We start from the raw sequence: 18,728 nt of genomic DNA, 5'->3' as shown, positions 1-18,728 counted from the left end.
TGTCATTCATTGTCATTTATTGTCATTTATTATCATTCATTATCATTGATTATCATTTATTATTATTTATTACTACTGACCTGCCTCCACTACAAAATACCCTCCAAATTCAAATTCCTACACGATAATGACTGCATAACGTTACTTTTGTTTATTATTATTCATTATTATTCATTATCGTTTATTAATATTCATTATCATTCATTGTCATTCATTGTCATTCATTATCATTTATTATTATAGGCCTACCTCCACTAGAAAATTGCGCCAAATTCAAATTCCAACACGATATTCTCTCGAAAACTGTACTTCTATGTATTATTATCATTTATTATTTATTCAAGATATCCGATTTTCTCGGTGAGAAACCCATTCTCCTTACGTCCATAACACAAATCTACCACAAGTTCAAATCCCCAACACCATAATTGATCACATGTACGAACTTTCTCCGTGACTTATCTTTTTTCACTGGTAGTCTATCATAATCGCGTCAAATAATAAACTGCACTTATAGTAACGTAATTCACGTCCTTTGATTTTGCAGGGGGGAAGGGGTTGAAGACTTTATTTCAAGCAGTACGGTCACCACTTGTTCTCCAACACAGTCAGCACACACATCTTTGATATCGCAGTGCAGTCACCACGACGGCCGCGCTCCAACTGAATTAGTTCAAATCCTCGCCACCCCCTGGCCAGCGCACGGAGACACTGGCTACGCCTGTCACGTGAGGCGGGGGGCGAGCCCAGCGATCGCTCCCACGTCGTAAACATGTTTTCGCTGGACACGCTGGAACTTGTCGAGTTTGACGTCACAGCAGCCCCTTGTCCGCTCACCGTGTGTATTCATCGCCTCCACACGTTTCCCACCAAAATTGTCTCCCTCCGAGCTGAATCACACAACGGTCGGCCGTTTCCCTGCAACCCTTTCGGCGCCATGTTCAAACCTGTCGATGCCGACCTCACACAGCCGTTCGCCACGTGTCCCTGTGCGAGCGAGAACGCAGTGCTACACTTTTGGCAGCAAAGTTTGCTCGACAGTGGAATCCGCCATGACTATATAACAGCACCTTTGGACCGCACGAGAATGCCCGCTAATTGACTCTCTCTCGCGCGCGCGTAATAACTGTACAATCGCTGCGCCGCCTCCCCGCTCACGTCACACACCCTCCATACACGCGACGGACATAGCCTTCTGTAAATACATGGAAAATGACTCTTTATTTCAGACATTATGGTCATGCAGATGTGTCCCAGCTGACTTCTCCATGCTGACACAGCGAAACTCCAGAGCGCAGCTGACGTACGTGCGTCCGGCTGAGCCCACTCCCTGGCCCGTTGACATCAAGCACACCCCCACAGCCAGCGCGACAAGTAGGCGGCGGCGTGTGGCACCTGAGGGTCCCGCCACAAATGGTCGGCCGCGCCTGCGAGCACCTAACACCAGACACGATGTTTCCTGTCGACCGCGTTCCGTACAAAGGATACGTTTGGCGCCAGAGTTTGACCGACACTGGAATCCACCATGACCGTATAACAGCGCGTTTACTCGTCGCGAGAACGCTCGCTAATTCACTCTCACCACCCCGCTATATTAAATAATTCCATTTACAATTTCGTATACATATTCAAACGTGTTCAACTCCCTAATTTAAACTACTTTTCGAGGACCAGACCACCACCTCTGCCTCCTCCTAGAAACCAGCGCCAAGTTTGAAATCTGCCAGTAAACAAAGCTCACTTGCGCTTCCACCACCAACCTAAGAAAATTGTTTCAAACTAAGCCACCAGCACTCAACCTCTTCCTACACGTTTCTGGTAAACGGACTCACCCTGCACTAGGTCCACGGACCGAGGAACAAATTTACTTTATTTAGGAATGGAGTACATATATCACACCGAGATGTCCCACATCATACAGACCTACAAAACACTCCTACATAACTCATTTATAATGTTCTAGACACACGCTTGCTAATTGTAAACAGTTAAAAATAACTCATAGCACAGCCTACAGACATGCCAACCGCTCGTAAATAATGCAAAACATTTACCTCCAAATAGCCAAACAATTGCTAATTTTCGGAAATAATTTCAGTGCATAGGCTGATGGAAGGAGGAACGAGTGAACTTTATTTATTTGCAACATATCGTTTTGAAACTTTTACTTCTCATAGGTTTCGATATGTAAGGCTGACATAAGCCAGTTTCTGAACTCCAGTAGTGCACTACACTTGGCAACACAACCACACCCATCAAGATATTCATTCCAATCCAGACCTGTAACTCCTCTACAGATAAATTTGTCCAGTTATTTGTCTACTCACTCACATTCTGACCAGATTGCCGTTATTGCGCAAAAACAGCTCAGACTGCGCTGTGCTGCTCGGGAAGTAAGGAAGGGCTGCACTCTATTTATTTGGAGCCCTTTTATTTATTCGTGGAGTATATTTGTCACAAAACACCCACACTGATCCCACTGTGGTCATCTGACACAGGCCAAAAAAACGTAAACAACTCCTAATTTCACCGCACAATACCAAACAGCTCTTAAATAATGCACTACAAAATATCAGCAGACGAGATCTGTACCCTTAAACTCTCCAAATAAAGCACCGCACAGTGCACAGACATGCTCGCAAAATAGTCCAACGGACGCGCCCAAACACCACCAGCTGCCAAACCGACCAAAAAGTCTCTGCTCGGCCTCCCCCAAACATGACCTCAACACAGTCGCATTCATACCTATCACCGGAGCAATTGATACCCCCCTATGCGCCTTAGATTACGCTCCATGCAGGCCACGCACGCGTGCGGTCGGCTGGGAAGGGGATTCCAGAGTCTCCAGCCAAGTTCACCTTCCGAGCGCTTGTGACAGCCGACACAAGTGAAAGCTGCATTGTTCTTCTCATGTATACCGCCAGTGTCTCAGGTCTGGACTTGCCTTCACGTCTATTCTCAGAATAGCTCATAGCTCGTTGACAAAATCGATTAACGCGGCCGGGAAAACATTTACTACTCACATGCAACCGAGATGGTGACGGAAAAACCAAATCACTCTGATCAGTGCTGCAGGCGCGTGTAATCATTAAGAACACTATTTATTTTCGAACAACTTATTTAACCATACAGTCTATCTATCACGCTATCACAAAACACCAATCCCTGGATCATGTTGCACAGCCCACAGACACGCACCCAATCATAATTTCAGTACACACTATAGCAAACTGCTACTAAATAATACATCACAAAGATGTACTCGTAAACTATCCTAATAACGCATAACAGAGCGTGCAGATCCGCTCGCAAAATAACTCAGCAAATGTGTGCAGGGCCCCCACTCTGCACCTTGCCCACTGGATCGTGAAGTCACCCATCAGTCTGATTTCAGATCTCGCACAGCCCCTGCTCTGTTTCCGCAAGCGTGAGTTGGCGCGGTCAATGCGCTCGTCGGCGGTCAAAGCACACACATTCGTCCATCCAGGACCGCGATCCCGAGCCGCGACCACCTAGTGCGGGTGAAAGTCAACTTTATATCAATGTAGCATAGTTCCAAAGCGCAGCCTCCATATGCTAGACACATCATAGCAGCACATGTCTTTACCTCCTATGACACTGTAGCACGCTGCACATTGCTCCTTACAAGACATTACACGGCACTTTAACTAAACATAACTACACATCCCTGCTCTCGCCTCGTCGCGTGACCAGCCATCTAAAAACCTTCTCAATATTATTCCTACTTTACAACTTTTTTTAAAAAATAAGATCTAATTTTCACCTCCCACCGCACCTAACCTCACACCCGTCCCACCATCAACATACGCAAACGTCCCCAACCCTATCTTGACGCTCATATATCACCCCACAAACCATGCCCATCAATCAATTTACCATTCTCATCCCTTCTTTTCGAATTACAAACGTAGCCTCTATTTAAACACCAATCAACTCATCTTTCTCGCACTTTCAACAGTAAAACTAATTTTCCACACACCCAAAAATACCAAACCCAATTAAAGATTAAAACTTTTATACAAAGCATCAAGCACATACAACAATATTCAAAGCCTGGTCCCTGATATCTGCAATTTAAGTCGGAGAGAGACATATCTTTTACCTTCTGCAACCCATCTATAAACAGAACGATCTCAGTTACTACAACAGGACCTTGTTTTGACCATTCGCCGGAAATGCGCGCAATGTTGTATGCCTCAAACTAGGTACAAGTACAACAGATCCTCAACACCCTATCGTCTTTATCCTATACCATCAAACAGTGAAAAAGTCACGAAGGCACCAATGCGATCCACCTCCAGCGCAGACAAACGGAATTCACAATACTCCCCCCGAATAACTCAGAGTGCAACCATCCAAGAATTCTTAACAGCTCACCAAATACAACACCTCAAACTACAAATGCATATATGAACAAGATCATATTAAATATACACACTCGCTGCGGAGAGCCCTTTAAAGTTTGTTCACCCATACTCTAAGCGAATGAGAAGCTGCCTCTGGCCCTTGTTCAAACAGTGTTTTCTAACACGCTTTTGCACGCTGGCGAGCATTTCGTCTTTCTGCCGCGACTTCGAAGTCATTGTCTGATTCTAAACAGACATTAACACGGACTGATGCACGGTCTCTCACAGGAAACTATACCTTACACCTTATAAATCATATTCTTACAGTCGATAGCATAACATTGAATGATTTTAAATAAAGGACACCCACAACACAAGGAAAATAGAAGAGCCTGCTGGCATTGTAGCCACTTCCCTCGAATTCGATTGATCACCTCTAAATTTAAACTCATATGTCGCAGTGACCGAATAGTTTATAACTCTGCATTCAATTTCTAGCGACTGGTCATTTTTGCACACAAGTACAGTTTCACTGTTTTCGGTGCTAGCAAACCTGGAAGTTGCGGTCCATCAACCAAAATTTCTCCCCCAACTCAAGCAAGCATTGTCAGTCAATCATTATGTCATACCCAATGCACAGATGCAATGGATAAGACACCACCAATCTACTGTAATATTATCCATCACAGCTGATATCGCGAAAATTTATACAGTAAGTCCAACACTGGCCAATCATGTGACAGCTTGTTTTCTTAATTTCAGTATCATAGCTAAACCGTACATCCTCTACTTTGCAAGTATCATTGCGATCATTCATAGATGACTGCTCAACACGTCCATTCACACTTAATTCTCGAACACATAAAGACGATCAAATTATACCAGACAACACTATACATATTTCTAAGACCTTGCGCATAGTACTCGATCAATCTCTCTGCGTATGGCAGTCACAGAGCTATCTAGTCCTCTTACGTTAAAAGACCATCCTCACCTCGGCATTGACCTACCTACCTCACAACATCGCTACCCCATTATTCTTCAACCGAGCACACGAATACAGCTACACTCCACCTCTCTTGACTGAATAGAGCTTTCCTAGTCCTAATCCATCCAAGTGCAACATATTTCTCGAAATGTAATGAAGTCTTGGATCTTAGCACACCATATCGATCTATAGTAGCACATCTCAAAGTGCCTTAATTTAATAGCATACAGTTAAGAAGAACAAGAACGGAGCGATATTTATACACAACGTAGTTCGATAGATTTTTAAGCAAATCATCCAATCTATCATGTATAAAGTATTGTTCTAGAGTCCATGATCGGTGCATCGAAGGTTCCGGTAGGAGAGAGAGAGAGAACATAAACACACACACACTCCTAAGACTAGAATTCCGCCAAATTTGGAGGGAATTTTGTAGTGGAGGCAGGTCAATAATAATAAATGATAATCAATGATAATGAATGATAATAAATGACAATGAATGATAATGAATGGTAATAAATGATAATGAATGATAATAAACAAAAGTAAGGTTTTGCAGCCATTATCATGTAGAAATTTGAATTTGGAGGGAATTTTCTAGTGGAGGCAGGTCAATAATAATAAATGATAATAAATAATAATGAATGATAATAAATGACAATGAATGATAATAAATGACAATGAATGATAATAAATGTTAATAAATTATAATGAATGATAATGAATAATAATAATAAAGGGAAGTACGGTTTTGCATGCATTATCCTGTTGGAATTCAAACTTCCCGCCATTTTTTTCTTCTGGGGGCTTAGGTTAGTGGACGTAGCACAATTGGACTATTTTCCCGCCAAAATTCAAACTTCCCGCCATTTTTTCTTGAGGTTAGGTTAGTGGACGTAGCACAATTGGACTATTCTCCCGCCAAAATCCGCCATCTTGGATGATGTCATGCGATGTTGCCAAGTCTACATGCCGCCATCTTGGATGACGTCATCGCCGCCATCTTGAATAAATCTGGCAACAATGCAACGTGCGCTGACACGAAGGTTGTCCCCCTACTTATATAAAACAGCGAAGCATGGCCTATGGGAAGGCCAGAACTAAAGAGAATCGAAGCGTTTCCGATATGGCGCTACAGAAGCATCTTGAGACTTAGGTGGACGGATAAGGTAAGGAATGAGGAGGTTCTTCGCAAAATCGGTGGGATGTCGAGCTTGGATGGTGCCTTGGGGTCGCGGTGGTCTCATTCTGCCGACGTCACAAGGCGCGTTCTCTTGTTGCCACGTGCCGCGCCGCCTGCCTTTCCGAGCATCTCGGCTGACACAGAGCCAGGCTCTGCCCCTCCCAAGAATAGGGAAAAAGTAGGCCACGACCTGGAAACAGGCCCCGGAACCAAAGACAGGTTTCACGCCGCCTCCGTGTTGAACTCCGCGTCTACCATTGTGCTATTAGGGCCAGCAGTGCAACCTGTAAACCCAATGGTGCCAACAAAGGTTTAACTGGCACTCCCCCGTCAGCAGCCCCCCTTTCCGCTCCGGACATTGCGACGTCTACACAAAATGCAAATACACACAAAACACAGACAAATAATTACATTGTCAGTATTTGCGACCCCCACCCTGCCTCCCCTCTCCTGAGTCCGCTCTTGCTTGCCAACGCCCAAAACTGACTCCCCCAACAGCTCCTCGACTAAATGATGGCAAGCAGAAGTCCCGTCAACCAAATCCTCTCCAAACCCACAACTGCTACCCAACCCCCCCCCCCCCCTGATCCCAATTCCTCAATTCCCCCCCTCCCCCACGCTCAAGTGCATGTAGACGAAGCAGCGGCGTGCAAAGGACAGAAAGGACAGACATAAGAAGAGCAGGAATCCCACCCCTGCAACCCAAATCGCCCCTGCTACCCCTGAGGAGCCAACGGTTCCTGAGCCACCGACAGCACCTGTTGTCGCCCTGGAAGGGAACCAGGAAACCGCTGCCCTGGAAGGGAACCATGAATCCGAGTGGGATTCGGAGGGCTTTCTGCTGGCGAGGAAAATCTTTCACCAGCCAAGACTTCCACTTGCTCGGGGAGTGGAACCCACCCCGAACAGTTTTCAGGCTGTGACCGATGCATCAGACAAACCACACAAAACAACAGCACAGAATCGCACATCACACCACCCCCCACTGATCGTCACGGAGTTTCCCTGCAACTAAGAGGAACTCTACAACATGATCAAAACACAACTCAAGGGGGATAACTTCAAAGTGAAACCAACAGGGGGGGGGGGGGGACAAAATAAAGATCACACTGCACAACATAGAAGACTACAACACCATAAAATAGGCCCTCACAGACAAAGTATACCACACTACACGTTCCCCACCACCAAGACAACAAACAAAAACATCGTCATTAGGGACCTTCCCAGACGGCTCTCTGCCCAGGCAGTCAAGGCAGACTTGACTGCCCAGGGATTTGTTGTAAAAACTGTCGAACAGATGGGCAAAACTGGAGATCAAAGCTGTTCTGGCAGTCCCTGTCACCATGGAACCATTCCGCTGCAAGAACAAGGTGGTGTAATGCTTCAGGTGTCAGGGACTGGATCACATAGCCACCCATTGCCAGATGCTCGTACACTGGAGCACGACACCAGGACATGCACAATAAAACACATGGACCAGCAGATTGGGCGCTAATGACCGTAGCAGTTTTGCGCCCTAAAACCATAGCAAAAAAAAAAAAATCCCGCAGATAAGGTGGGCACAGTGTGGGAAAAACCACACGGCAGGGTAACAAGGCTGTGAGGTCGACAAAAAACACACACAGAAGGCAAGGGGTGCGAAGGCCGACCCCCACACGTGAAAACAAGACACCACCATCCCATCAAACCACATAGAGAGACAAAACAGGACAACACACACAGACAAAACTTGGTTAAAACCAAGACCTGACACACCAAGGACAACATATGCAGAAGTGGTCTCTCCACCAAAGAGCGCCGACGGAAACGTCGAGAAATCGGCGCAAGCCCAGCCACCACAACACCAGACACAGACACAGGCACAAGAACAACACCAGGAAAAACACAACAACAACCAGGTCCACCAAGACAGAGGAAGCCCTAGGGAACCCCACACTCAGTCCACCCCCGCGGATCAACTGTTAGGCATTATGGTTCAGACCATGAACCTCGTCATGGAAATGATGAAGGAATTCAGGGAGGCCAGAAGCAGAACACTCAGATCCTTGTTGCTCTTCAGGCAGCAGTCCAGCAGTAGCTCCCCTCTGCGACTTCCTCAGTAGTTTCAAAACCCGATCATGGATTGACGACCAAATATCCAAGGCCTGACAATGTGCGTTTTAACGCAGACGCCATTGTTCTCCATCGCCATATGCATGATGGGGGAAACCCACCTAAAACCGGTAATAAAAGGGACAGTTCCCAACTATGGTAGCTACCATAAAGACAGGCCAACCCAAGACGGAGGAGTGGCCATATGCATCAAAAGAGGGATCCACCACCACCAGGTATTCTTACCAGCTAACAATAAAATCGAAGCAGTGGCGGTGGAAGTAGCCACTGCCACTGGACCCCTTACAATTGTTGCAATCAACCGACCCCCGCAAGACGAGATAGACGAGAGAGACATAGCTGCTCTAGGGCAAATTGAAGGCAAACTCGTATAGGAGGTGACTTCAGTGCCAAACACCCCGATTGGAACTCTAGAGTAATCTCCAGAGCAGGCACCAAATTGCGACAACTAGCGCGCAACCACCACTTCGAAACATGGTGTCTGGTCGAGCCCACACATTTCCCAAAAAATGGAGCTAGGCCCGACGTGTTAGACATAGTCCTCACTAGAAGGATCGCGGGGTTTGTGGCCGCAAGGAGAATCAACAGAATGTCCTCCGACCACAACCCAGGGATTCTAGAGGTCGATGTGGGAGAATTAGTAGCACTCCCACTGTACCAGGCGTCTTACAAACGTACAAACTGGGAGCGATACCGAGAAACTGTCGCCTCTAGTATCTCTCGCGCTCCGCCACCTACTGCCGAAACAGTAGAACAAGCGTTACAAGACCCAACAGGTACCATGCTGTAGGCAGCGGAAGATGCCTCTCCCCACAAAGGGATGGCCCGCCCCCGCAAGTACAACTCCTGGAACATTTGCTAGCTCAAATCCGACACAAGAACAGAGTGTCAAGAGTGGAAGATCACCAGAAAGCAAGCCACCAGGAGGCTGCTCAATCGTCTATAGAGACAGCTGAAGGCAGCGCTCAATGAGCACAGAAACCGGCAATGGTAAAACCGTCTCACAGTCCTCAAAATAGACGATCACACACTATGGCAAACAACCAAGCAATTCACCAAAAGATGCGTTAGAATGCCGCCACTGCACAGCGAGCGGGGTCTGGTTCAAAAATGGTTCAAATTGCTCTCAGCACTATGGGACTGAGGTCATCAGTCCCCTAGGCTTAGAACTATTTAAACCTAATTAAGCTAAGGACAGCACACACATCCATGCCTGAGGCAGGATTCGAACCTGCGACTGTAGCAGTAGCGCGGTTCCGGACTGAAGCGCCGAGAACCGCTCGGCCACAGCGGCCGGCAGCGGGGTCTGGCCTACAGCCATGCTGAAAAGGCCAACGACTTCGCCGACACCTCTGAGAAGCACTTTCAAGCGGCAGAATCCCAGGATGAAGAACACGAAGAGGTAGTCCGTCGTCAACTGGCTGTCTTCCTCAATACTGAGGAGGACCCAGAGGACGAACCCCCACTTTTCGCCCCCGAAGACGTGGCAAAAGTAATTAGGTCCCTCCCTACAAAAAAGGCGCCAGGGCACGACAGTGTCACCAACCAGCTAGTTAAAAACCTCCCAACCTCAGCTATCGAACACCTCGCGAACGTCTTCAACGAGATTACTCGTACCTGCGAGTTCCCAGCATACTGGAAACACGCGAAGTGGTCGTGATACACAAACCAGGGAAAGACCCTTTATTCCCGCAGCACTACAGACCGATGCTGCTACTTGATGTAGGCAAAGCCTTCGACTCATTATGGTATAAAGGGCTATTATACAAGTTATACACACAGGGGTTCCCTAGGAGCACAGTCAAGTTAATCCAAAGCTATCTCTGTCAAGCTAGAAACAGCCACCTCCACCAAAAGCAGTATTCGTGCTGGGGTGCCACAGGGATCGGTCCTGGGGCCCGTTTTGTACAGTCTCTACACTGTGGACACTCCCACAGCCCCCCTGGTGCACACGGCATAGTATGCTGATGACACAGCCCTTTACACTCTTAATGCAACTAAGGACCTCGTCATTCCTGGACGACAAAGGGTTTTAGATAACACAGAAACCTGGGCCCATCGCTGGCGCATCACCATCAATCCTGAAAGGACACAGGCTATGCTGATCACCCAGAGACTCGGGAGACCTGGAGGGGGTCAACACCCCACCCCCCCCCTCCTTTCACCAGCATCTACATGGATCCCGACTCCCCTGGTGCATATCCGCCAAGTATTTCGGCATAACCTTGGACTCGAGACTAATGTGGAAGACCCTCATAGGCGAGGTCCACAGGAAGGTCTGTGCCTCAATGTCCATCCCATACCCATTCCTCAATACAACCCACTCCATTACCTGCTCTGTAGGAGTAAATGTCTATCAGGCCATTATATGGCCAGTAATGGAGTATGCGTGCTCAGTCTGGGGATATGTGGCGAAGCAGCATCTGGACAAACTCCAGAAGCTGCAGAACCGCGCCCTCAGGCACAAACGCCCTATGACGATCTTCGACGACTAAGACGAAGAGAAAAAATCCCAAAATCTCCAAGTCGTAATAGCAATCATAGCAATCCTTCGTCCTTAAAATACCCAACATCTCGCCAACCTCAGGCAAGTACAAGACACCACCAGAACACCACCACAATACACAGACAGCCAAAACAATCAAAGATAATCACACACACACACAACACACATTGTGGAGTAAAAACCAACAGGCTATAAACTCCTCCATACACTTCCCCAAGGAGGGGAAAGTAAAAGGTGTGTGTGTGTGTGTGTGTGTGTGTGTGTGTGTGTGTGGGTGGGTGGGAGAGAGAGAGAGAGAGAGAGAGAGAGAGAGAGAGAGAGAGCGCAGACAGGCCATTGCATCAGAACCACCTGATGATGCGGAAAGGTTATTCGCCGAAATATCGTCGGACTTCAACGTTTGCATCCGGATGGACACCCGAGAGCCCTGGAAGCAGCAGGACTTCTGCTTACCAGTTCTCTACCGAAGGAGGTCATCAAGAAACCGAGACCAGATAGTTCAGTTCTACCTGCTCTGTACGTCCTGCACAAGGTCCACAGAGAAGGTGCGTCTTTACGTCTGTAGTGGGTAACGCTGGTGCAGCCACCTATGATTTGGCAAAGTACTTGGCCTCTTTACTCACACGCATTGTAGATGAGTGTCCACATCATACAAGAAATTCTAGTGATTTTATCAGCAGACTTCAGTCGCCCAAGCTGGAAAACGATGACTTCTTGAGCTTTGACGCCGTTTCGCGTTTTACATATTTGCCTGTGATACACTCACGAGATTTTATTGGGAGTAGGTTTGGAGCTGACATTACAGTGTTGTTATAGCGCGCCCTTTCCTCGTTTTTTTGAACTATATGACAGTCACCACGGGGGCAGTCCTTTCTCTCTTCTGGAGGCCAATCTTTTTATAGATTATTTTCAGGAGCGAGCACTCGCTTCAGCTATTTTAAAATCAACAGTATTTTGGTGATACATCGATGACACGTTTTTGTGAAGCCTCATGATTTCGACAGTCTCCCAGAGTTTCTTCAGCATCTGACCTTCATATACGAGAACGTAAAATATACTATGGATATGTTGAAATATGGTTGCTTGCCATTTTTAGACGTCTTGATGTGACGTAAGAGCGGTGGCACACTTGGGCATTCGGTGTTTTTTAACCCCACTCACACAGACCTTTATTTACAAGCTGCTATTTGCCACCATCCACCACAAACGACGGGCGTTCTAAAGACCGTGAGGCGTCGAGACCATACCATCTCAGATGCGGATAATCTGCAAACGTAACTGGGACACCCGCAGACTGTGTTCCTGAACAATGGATATTTGACTCAGTAAGTACAGAGAGCGCTGCAGACATCCAAACGACAGAACGCGGAAGAGGATGATGCCTTCAGAACGCCAGCTTATCTACCATATATTGGAAATATTTATAGAGAATTAGCAGAATATAAAGATAACGTAAAACAAAAGTAATCTTTCGTCCTCCTTCGAAATCTCGGCACTACTGTGATGTGTTAGAGTTGCGAAACGCAGGTGTTTACAGGATTCTGTGCGAATGCGGCAAATCTTATGTAGGGCAAACGACGCACCCTGTGGAGGAACACATTATACACTACTGGCCGTTAAAATTGCTACACCACGAAGATGACGTGCTACAGACGCAAAATTTAACCGACGGGAAGAAGATACTGTGATATGCAAATGATTAGCTTTTCAGAGCATTCACACAAGGTTGGCGCCGGTGGCGACACCTACAACGTGCTGACACGAGGAAAGTTTCCAACCGATTTCTCATACAAAAACAGCAGTTGACCGGCGTTGCCAGGTGAAACGTTGTTGTGATGCCTCGTGTAAGGAGGAGGAATGCGTACCATCTCGTTTCCGACTTTCATAAAGGTCGGATTGTAGCCTATCGCGATTGCGGTCTATCGTATCGCGACATTGGTGCTCGCGTTGGTCGAGATGCAATGACTGTTAGCAGAATATGGAATCGATGGGTTCAGGAGGGCAATACGGAACGCTGTGCTGGATCCCAACGGCCTCGTGTCACTAGCTGTCGAGATGACAGGCATCTTATCCGCATGGCTGTAACAGATCGTGCAGCCACGTCTCGATCCCTGAGTCAAAAGATGGGGACGTCTGCAAGACAACAACCATCTGCACGAACAGTTCGACGACGTTTGCAGCAGCATGGACTATCAGGTCGGAGACCACGGCTGCGGTTACCCTTGACGCTGCATCACAGACAGGAGCGCCTGCGATGGTGTACTCTACCACGAACCTGGGTGCATGAATGGCAAAACGTCATTTTTTCGGATGAATCCAGGTTCTGTTTACAGCATCATGATGGTCGCATCCGTGTTTGGCGACATCGCGGTGAACGCACATTGGAAGCGTGTATTCGTCATCGCCATACTGGCGTATCACCCGGCGTGAAGGTATCGGGTGCCATTGGTTACACGTCTCGGTCACCTCTTGTTCGCATTGAAGGCACTTTGAACAGTGGGCGTTACATTTCAGATGTGATACGACCCATGGCTCTACCCTTTATTCCATCCCTGGGAAACCCTACATTTCAGCAGGCTAATGCACGACCGCATGTTGCAGGTCGTGTACAGGCCTTTCTGGACACAGAAAAAGTTCGACTGCTGCCCTGACCAGCACATTCTCCAGATCCCTCACCAATTGAAAACGTTTGGTCAAAGGTGGCCGAGCAACTGGCTCGTCACAATACGCCGGTCACTACTCTTGATGAACTGTGGTATCGTGCTGAAGCTGCATGGGCAGCTGTACCTGTACACGCCAGCCAAGCTCTTTTTGACTCAATGCCCAGGCGTATTAAGGCCGTTATTACGGCCAGAGGTGTTTGTTCTGGGTACTGATTTCTCAGGATCTATGGATCCAAATTGCGTGTAAATGTAATAACATGTCAGTTGTAGCATAAAATATTTGTCCAATTAATACCCGTTTACCATTTGCATTTCTTCTTGGTGTAACAATTTTAATGGCCAGTAGTGTATATAGAACACCAGCGGCACGCTCGCCTCCTCCGAGCCAGTAAGTACGCTGTCGCCGAACACTGTATTTCCACTAGTCATTTGGTGAAACACAATGAAACAAAAATTGTGGCTCACACGTCAAACTTTTGGAGCTCCATCATCAATGAATCAGTGGAATTACGACCGTCTGAGTCTCTTATTAATTGAGGCAGTGGCTTTCAGTTAAACTTTGCAAGGGATCCTGTCACAGAAAAAATCTGTGCTCTGCGTAGCCGGTGCCGTTCTATTATTTTACCGAAAGAAGAGAATAGGTTTGATGTCTATGAGGAGGCGAGCTTCCACATCCTAGGATGCGCGGTGCAGCGCACAGACTTGAAGCAGAAGCACGTGCGCTTCGAGATGTGCATGCGCAACGCCAACTGCATACACTAGGCATGTGCTGGTAGGGTCTTAAATACGTGCCCTCAGTCCATTTTCGTTAGTATTCAGCTGAAGATGGCCAGAAGGTGCGGCGCAATATAGTGTCAGCAAGTTGCAGACATTTGCTAGCTCGCCCGAAATTTTATGGAACAATCTGTATGCAGGGAAGGTTTTAAATTCCACGACTGTTTTAATGGTTCGCATCTGGAAGAAATTTGCCCACATTATACATTTCAGTTGCTTGGTAGGGGAAAACAAAAGGCAGTGTCAGAGTATTGCAGATAATCCATGATAAAAGCTCTACTAATGATGTGAGGGGGCTTCGTAGGATATTCGTCCAAACAGTGTGGCTTTACGAAAGGTACGTCATACCGCCTGAGTCTGCAATTCGTTTGGTTTACTTTGTATGCTTTTAGTGTATGGGGTAATATTTTGCGAGTACTCTGTCTCGACTTATCCCCTTTGATTGGCAATGTTGCTATCAAGCAACGCTAATTTCTAGTGGCCATTATACGATCACATCTACATCTACATACATACTCCGCAATCCACCATACGGCGCGTGGCGGAGGGTACCTCGTACCACAAGTAGCATCTTATCTCCCTGTTCCACTTCCAAACAGAACGAGGGAAAAATGACTGCCTATATGCCTCTGTACGAGCCCTAATCTCTCTTATCTTATCTTTGTGGTCTTTCCGCGAAATATAAGTTGACGGCAGTAAAATTGTACTGCAGTCAGCTTCAAATGCTGGTTCTCTATATTTCCTCAGTAGCGATTCACGAAAAGAACGCCTCCTTTCCTCTAGAGACTCCCACCCGAGTTCCTGAAGCATTTCCGTAACACTCGCGTGATGATCAAACCTACCAGTAACAAATCTAGCAACCCGCCTCTGAATTGCTTCTATGTCCTCCAACAATCCGTCCTGATAGGGATCCCAAACGCTCGATCATTACTTAAGAATAGGTCGTATTAGTGTTTTATAAGCGGTCTCCTTTACAGATGAACTCCATCTTCTCAAAATTCTACCAATGAACCGAAGACGACTATCCGCCTTCTCCACAACTGCCATTACATGCTTGTCCCTCTTCATATCGCTCTTCAGTGTTACGCCCAAATATTTAATCGACGTGACTGTGTCAAGCGCTACACTACTAATGGAGTATTCAAACATAATGGGATTCTTTTTCCTATCCATCCGCATTAATTTACATTTATCTATATTTAGAGTTAGGTGCCATTCTTTACACCAGTCACAAATCCTGTCCAAGTCATCTTGTATCCTCCTACAGTCACTCAAAGACGCCCCCTCCCGTACACCACAGCATCATCATCCATTGAATCAGTGTTGTTCTTAGTCAACGAGTGACTACACATAGTTGCTAGCGCCTTCTTCTGTTGTGCTATAAGGCCATGTTCTCACCAGATGGAACACAGAAGACGAGGAGTTTTGCTGGCTCACAGCTGAGAAGTCCAGGTATTTGTTTACTCTAAGCTCCTACTAGTTCATCTCCTCCTCCATCCTGTCTCTGTCTATCCCCTCCTCCGCCCCTCTCTCACCATTTCCTCATTCCTCCTCTCTCTGTCCACCTCCTCCTCCTCTCTCCCTCTTCCCATCCCCTCTCCCTCTCCTCTCTCTATCCATCCCCCCTGTTCCTGTCAATCACCTCCACCTCTCCCTCTTTCTGCCCATCTCCACCATCTCCTCTCCCTGACCACCTCCTCCATCCACACTCTCTCTCCATCTCCTCCCACCCTCTCTCTGCCCATCTCCTCTGCCCCTCTCATTTTGTCTATCTCCTCTGCCCCCTCTCTCTGTCAATGTGCTCCCTCTCCCTCTGTCCATCTCCTCTCCCCCCTTAATTTGTGAGCATCCTCCTTCTGCAGTCCCTGTTCATCTCCTCCTCCTCTTCTCCTATTCTTCTCCTTCCTCCTCTCTCCTCTCTCTGTCCATCTCCTACTCATCTCTTTCTCTATTTCCTCCCCCCCCTTCTGTCTGTTCATCTCCTCCTCCACCATCTCTCTGCTTGTCTCTTCTTCCCCCTATCTCTGTCCATCTTCTCCTCTTTCCTTTCTCTGTCCATCTCCTCCTCTCCTCTCTGTCCATCACCCCCTCCTATTTCTCTCCTCGCCCTCCTGTCTGTGCCTATCCCCTTCTTCCCCCTCGCTGTGTGACCATCTCCTCACCCTCCCATCACTATTCGTGTTATCACTCACACCCCAACAGGAGACTAGTGGTTCTTACCCCTTCATTATAGCCTTCCAGATTGTAAGTAATATGTGTATCAAATTTGATTGTAATCGTTCCAGGTTTTTAGGGTGACCTCTTTACACGTGGTTTGCTCCTATACGCTCATCTCAAACATATTTCACACATATTTAACCTATTTCACGCGTGTTTGTACACATAATTCACCCATATGTCTAGCGAATTTCGCCGTGCAGTTTCATTTTCACGCAGCTTAACTTTTTTGACGTCTTACTCCGGAACTATGTGTTGTACTACGGCATACTTTTGCAGGTACAAACAATGGTATATGTGCCTACTGTCTGCGAAGTCTATTATGACTAGAATTAATAGTAAAGAAGTAATAAATTAAAACGTCAAGCGTGATGCGACGTTTTCCCTTGCATCTCTGTGTTTATGACGACAGATCCCCTGAACTATACGGCGTAAAATGATATATATTTCTAAGTAAATTAAGCGGCACACGTGGATGCTGTTTGCAAAACGTGTTGCGAATAGAGTCAGCAGCGAAGAAGTAATCAATTAAAACGTCATGCATAACATGCCAGTTTTTCACGCATTCAGTGTGTGCGACGTCGTATGTCCTCAACTAAGTATCATACAATGATGTAACTTTCTTGTACATTCAGTGGCATATGTGAAAACTGCCTGCAAACTGTGTCACGAGTACAGATACCAGTAAATAAATAATGAATTAAAATGTCACGCTTCATATGGCAGTTTTACTGCATGATCAGCGAAAATGTAGTAGGCGGCAAACTCTTCCTTGTATTATTTTGTGGGAGTCGTCAACGAGAAATTATGGGCGAATTCTGTTGCAAGACTCAAAGCGCTCCCACTCTCAAGTACTGGATAACTAAGTTATGGGTGTTCTCGCGGCGTGGACTACACTACTTCTCCATCCCCCCCTCTGCCCCTTTTGTAGTTTGGTCGATCTCACCCCCACAGTGAGTCTTTCCAGGCAGTAAATGACGTGCGTAACAAGTTACGTTCAAATCGGTCCAGTAGTTTAGGAGGCGATGAGAAATACACATACGTACGTTTTTACAATTTGTACGGATTTAAGGTACATTTATACTACTATACATGAAACTAACGTAATATTTCAGGTACTGAAAGGACTGAATTACTTACAGGCTATGCCTTATGAAAAAAATGAAAAAAATCATGTAAAAATTTTAAAACTTTGCTTGATAAAATGTTTTTGTTATTTATTTTTTAATAATGGAAGACAGAAAGATCCGATGCTGACAGTCTGCCGAAACGCGTAATCTACGAGGGCAGTTCAATAAGTAATGCAACACATTTTTTTTCTGAAACAGGGGTTGTTTTATTCAGCATTGAAATACACCAGGTTATTCCCCAATCTTTTAGCTACACAACACTATTTTTCAACGTAATCTCCATTCAATGCTACGGCCTTACGTCACCTTGAAATGAGGGCCTGTATGCCTGCACGGTACTATTCCACTGGTCGATGTTGGAGCCAACGTCGTACTGCATCAATAACTTCTTCATCATCCGCGTAGTGCCTCCCACGGATTGCGTCCTTCATCGGGCCAAACATATGGAAATGCGACGGTGCGACATCGGGGCTGTAGGGTGCATGAGGAAGAACAGTCCACTGAAGTTTTGTGAGCTCCTCTCGGGTGCGAAGACTTGTGTGAGGTCTTGCGTTGTCATGAAGAAGGAGAAGTTCGTTCAGATTTTTGTGCCTACGAACACGCTGAAGTCGTTTCTTCAATTTCTGAAGAGTAGCACAATACACTTCAGAGTTGATCGTTTGACCATGGGGAAGGACATCGAACAGAATAACCCCTTCAGCGTCCCAGAAGACTGTAACCATGACTTTACCGGCTGAGGGTATGGCTTTAAACTTTTTCTTGGTAGGGGAGTGGGTGTGGCGCCA

General features: G+C 46.5%; 1 protein-coding gene across 1 annotated transcript in view; it reads left to right on the top strand.

Annotated features, from left to right (window-relative positions):
* The window catches only part of LOC124799170 (neuronal acetylcholine receptor subunit alpha-4-like), a 189,837-nt gene that overhangs the window by 92,718 nt on the left and 78,391 nt on the right, over positions 1-18,728 (top strand). The gene's annotated exons all lie outside the window — the stretch shown is intronic.

This window comes from Schistocerca piceifrons, chromosome 5 (assembly GCF_021461385.2).
Source record: "Schistocerca piceifrons isolate TAMUIC-IGC-003096 chromosome 5, iqSchPice1.1, whole genome shotgun sequence".
Taxonomy (NCBI): Eukaryota; Metazoa; Arthropoda; class Insecta; order Orthoptera; family Acrididae; genus Schistocerca; species Schistocerca piceifrons.
The sequence above is the reverse complement of the archived record's forward strand: the minus strand, read 5'-3'. Positions and strand labels throughout refer to the sequence as shown.